The following is a 5,528-nucleotide window of genomic DNA, read 5'->3' on the forward strand; positions in this document are numbered from 1 at the left end:
CTGTTGAGCATTCAAAGAGTATCTTGTACAGTTATGCAGCATTCAGATTAATATGTTTGATATATGGAAAAGACACTTAATGTGTTGCCTACCTTAATTCATTTAACTGTTGAAAGTAAAACTTGAAACTCTGCAAAATCTGAATAAAACACTTTTTTTCCACCGTCACTTAATACAGTCTGAAATGTCCATGCAAATCGTAATCTATAAGTTTTTTTTTTTAAAAGATGAGTTTACAGCCTATGTTGAAAAAACACCTTGCAAGGTCTGTGTCCACATATATTGCCTTCGGTGTGTATTTTAGTCAGCAGACCTGTGTGACTGTCTCATCAAGTTTATTTTGCAGTATTTTTTCCAGAAGCTTGTTCTCTGCTTAGGGTGATATTTAGTGTTGGTATTCTGTCATCTGTCAGGTCATTGTCACATAAAGTGGTGGAGTGTTTTTGTTTAATGACCGTATTAAACTTCCAGACTGCTTTCCTAAGTCAGACTTTTTAAACCGAGGAGCATTGTCATATACAAGAAAATTACTTGCGACTTTTTTTGAATACTTATTACTCTGCCGGAGCCTCAGCAAACTTATGTAACAATCGGCGTTGGTTTGTCCATCTGTTTGTCTGTTAGCAACATTTCTCAAAAACCGAGCAACAGATTTGGATGATATTCTTAGGGAGGGTCAGAAATGACACAAGGACCAACTGATTAGATTTTGGCAGTGATGCGGGCTATAGTCTGGTTCTACGGACTTGTCAAAGACTTCTGTATCATTGCCAGATAGTGTCACAACATCACTGTATGACTACAAGTGAACACTACGTCAGCTGCCTGCTGACAATCACGTGATTGCGATCCTACTACGAATCGACCGCTGCAGACTTATCAGGACTTATTTGGCGGAAATGATACAAGGAACAATTGATTAAATGTAGGGGTGTTTCAGAGTCCCACCAATTCCCGCCACCTGCTAAGTATTTAGGTCATGTGATTCGGTGTCTGTCTGTACATAACATACACATGCATAAGACATGCCTGTGCTCAGCGCAAGGTCATTTTGTTTGTGGGTACATCTATAGTGCCGTGATTTCATCCATCGTAAATGATACAATGACTGAGCAGCTTTGGCAGAGCACAGCGCTCTGAGTGCTTTTCATGTTTAGCTGTAGTTCATACCTGTTATGTATCACTATTAGGTTACAAACAGCTGGTCTTTACAAATTACCAGGTGATCCCTGAAAATCCCAAATGGTTGTTTAACAACACTCCTATGAAGGCATTTCCAGGACCATCAAAGACTCCTCTAACCAACTGAATGAAAAACAATATTCCTTCTGCTGCATGATAAATGTGACTGAACAAATGTTCAAGTTTGAACACTTGTTCCTAGTCCAAACACAGATAGCAAGAAATGACAAAAGTCTTCTGAAAAGTCCGCATGATATGAGAGGATTGAATAGTTCAATGAATTGTCATATTTGTCTGTTTTGATAGTTAGGTATGATGGAATGACTATTGACAAGAGTTCATTGCACAGATTTTTGAAAATACCTCTCCAATCCAGATAGAATATAGTGTACTTATGGATACTGATGTAGAAGATTAATTCCCTTGAAACTCAGCCAGCATCATCAAATCCCTCAGGAAGAAATGTGCTGCCATATGACCAGTGTATTGTTTATTTTACTCAGCCCCAGGTTAGCCTGATCACCTCACAATTCACAAAGATCAAGTGCCCATCAGTGTTCTGTTCATTTCAGTCAACCTTACTTATGCACACAGGACTCAAGTTCAGGGCTGCACAGTGGGTAGTGGTTAGCACTTTCGCCTTGCAGGCACTCCGGCTTCCTCCCACAGTCCAAAAATATGCTGAGGTTAATTGATTACTCTAAATTGCCCGTAGGTGTGAATGTGAGACTGATTGTCTGTATATGTGGCCCTGCGACAGACTGGCGACCTGTCCAGGGTGTCCCCTGCCTTCGCCTGAGTCAGCTGGGATAGGCTCCAGCACCCCCCACGACCCTAGTGAGGATAAAACGGTGTATAGAGAATGGATGGATGGACTCAAGTTCACCAAAAACAATAGACCCTAAAATCAAGTTACATTCAAACTTCATGCACACTATCTGTCTTCTAGCCTAGCCGTGCTAGACAACCCACAGCAACGAATTTAATTCTCTGCCAGGGTGGGTCTAGTTACCCTCCATAAGGCTCGAGGCTGGATTCTCCTAAAACTGGCCGGACCAATCACCATGAAGTGTAGAGTCAGAAGGCGGGCGTAACTAAGTGACGACAGAGGCGCCGCGATTCTGACAGAAACAACCGGCGCACAATAAACAGTCATCTTTCGACTCGGCTTTGGCCACAGCCCTTAAAGATTTGAAGCTAAAATTCAACTTGAAACATAAACAAAGGACGGCACTGAAGTGTTTCATTGAGAAGAAAGACGTATTTGGACTTATGCCGATGGGATATGGCAAATCCTTAATATACCAGTTGGCTCCGCTGGTTGGGAAGCTAATGGGACTTAGCCACAATCAGGCGCTCTAGGAACTACGTCAGCCTATTCGTTGCGCTGATTGGTTGTATACCTACCCAATTGCTGCAGAGTGATTTGAAAGACAACCTTTTAGCCCGCCTCCCTCCCTGTCGAGCGTTTCTAGACCCTTGTGTCTTAAGAGCTGGGTCTAGTGCGGCGAGACTATCTGTCTTCCCCTTCACAAGAGAAACAGCTCAGAGAAAATCAGTAGCTTGAACTGCTTGAGGACTCGTAGCTTTGTCCACAAAACAGTCTGTGAAATCACATGAGCGAAACGTGACAGAGAAATATAGTGCGTGTCAATTTTCAGTTAAACAGATCCTCAGCATCCATCTAAACCAGTGAATCACCCACAGATCTGTTATCGTGACACATGACAGCAAAAGCCAGATGGGGACAAGGAATTTCCTCAAAAATTCTAGGATTTATTGGTCTATTACACAATGCAACTGAATGAAATGTTACTCTGTAATTGTATATCACTCATTTAAAACCGTAAATGAGACATTAACTCAATGATGATGCTTGTTCTATTTCTAAGTTAATTTCTAAGTATGTAAAGCCCTCCGTGAATTCTACCCAGTGGCTGATTTCAAAGAAACACTAAACTCCTTTGCAGCTTTAAAACTTCAGAAATGTTTCAGCTGGGACAGACTTGAGCAATGAGTAATAAAGACAAAGAACAAAGCAGCAGTATCCAATCAAAAACAATCCACTACAGTGTGCAAACAGAAGTGTTGAATCACTACCTGTTGTTCTCTAAATCTAGGCTAAGGTATGTTATTACAAACTCAGACTTATTTAGGTTCAGCAGAATCTTCACTCCATATTATTTGAACGTGTTCTTAAAGGAACTTTGAATGTTTCTCACCGGTGAAAAATGAAAATCTGTACTTTACTTGCTTCAGTTTTTGAGGTCCTGAACTTCAAAGCCCCTGTTCAGGAAATCCATATCACTCAGGTTTGTCCACCTTTGCATACAGTCCATGTAAAAGACTCGGAGATGCGTCATCAGGAGGCCGCAGCGTTGCTCTGGGCAGCTTGGATTTTGCAAGAATTGCCAGGCAACCGTTAGGATGCACAAACACCCAGCTGCGTAAACACACACAAACAGCATACAAGCAGAGATAATGGAGAGGTGATCCATCTGCATGCAGTAATTACAGAACCTGCAGTTAAGTTTTAATAACTGCTTAGAACACATTCATCTCAGTGTGTCCTTTAAATGTCGCTGAGCCTGTTGTGTCTCCTGAACCTGAAAGTTTTGTTCCAAAGGCAGATCAGATAGGTCAGCTCACTTGAGGAGCATATTACATTAGCATTGAATTTACATTAATTTACAAAGAGGTGTAAAATTACACAGTGGAATAAAACAATTCAATTATTCATAGTACCACAAATCATTACCCCAGAAATTAGTGCAGTCACCTCTTTGAATTATTAAACTACCAGCAGAAACTTGTGACATTTAGAAACTGAATCTGAATTGAAGCCAGAATTGCTCAATTTGAATAATTGTACTAAAAAGCAGAATTCAAATCATGCAATTTGAGTATGAATTGCTAAATTTCAATTTATTCATTTTATTTTTATTTAACCTTTGTTTTACCAGGAAGTCCCTTGAGATTTAAAATCTCTTTTCTGAGGGAGACCTGGACTTTAGTTTGTTTTTATTGATGAATCATCTATGGCTGGAAGGTAGCTACTGGGTAAGACTGAAGTGAGAGTGATTTTATTTGTCTGTTGGGTAGATCCTATGCTCACACTTCTCATCTCCATCTCCATTCATCCACGTGCTTTTCATTGAATTATGATTTTATGTTGTTTTATACTCTTTGGACTATATTTGTAGAAATAGATGATTGTACCCCCTCAATTAATTTGAATTGCATCATTTTAGTTTGAGTTGCTTGTGAGACAATTTGAGTTTGAATTGCTCAACTTAAATAACTGTATTGGAAAGACTGAAATTGAATCGTAATTTTGATTCGAACTGCTCAACTTGAATGATAAATAGCATGAAAAACAGAATTTGAACCATCCATTCATCATTTATACACCACTTAATCCTCACTGGGGCCGTGGGGGGCTGGAGTCCATCCCAGCTGATATAGGATGAAGGCAGGGACAGGTCACCAGTCTGTCACAGGGCTACACATAGAGACAATCACACTCGCATTAACACCTAAGGACAATTTAGAATCATGAATTAACTTCAGCATGTTTTTGGACTGCGGGAGGAAGCTGGAGTATCCAGAGAAAACCCACGCATGCACAGGGAGAACATGCACACTCCACGCAGAAAGATCGCAGGAAGGCCGGCGATCTTCTAGCTGCAAGGCTAAAATGCTAACCATGAGCCACTGAGCAGCTCAGAATTTGAATCAGACACATTTAATTTATTAGAGTGAAATTGAATTCAGTTCTGTATTCAGTTTTCAAAATTCAAATTCTCTCCTTGAAACTCACATGGCGCATGTTTCTACACCTACAGAACAAATAAACATTAATCTGTAACCTTCTCAACAACAGTAAAGTCTATCTGTTGCAGGGTGACTGGGCTAGATTGCACTGAAATGTACAACATCCTTATAACGGGTCACCCTTATTTACTTGTCTAATCATTTTGAAGCAGTGCATGCATTTTCCAGTATTGTACATATTTCTAGCTGGAGAGAAACTGTGTACTGTATGTTTTTGTAGAGTTGGAAGTACATTTTGTTCATTAGAATTACCAAGTAAGTTTAGAAATAATAAAGCAATTACCTCATCTGTGTTATGATGAATGCCTGCTCATATGTATATATTTTTCAGACGCTAAAATGCAGTCGAAGTCATATTTGTGTGAACGTTCCACCGGCATTCATTGGCGCGTGGGATAGAGCCATTGGAATAAAAGAGTACAATGTTTGAGACTCTAATCCCTCATGCTGCAACCTCTTGTAGGAAGGCTTAAGACTGTTTTGATCTCTCTGTTGAGTAACTAACTGCTCAG

Source organism: Acanthochromis polyacanthus, chromosome 18 (assembly GCF_021347895.1).
Source record: "Acanthochromis polyacanthus isolate Apoly-LR-REF ecotype Palm Island chromosome 18, KAUST_Apoly_ChrSc, whole genome shotgun sequence".
NCBI lineage: Eukaryota > Metazoa > Chordata > Actinopteri > Pomacentridae > Acanthochromis > Acanthochromis polyacanthus.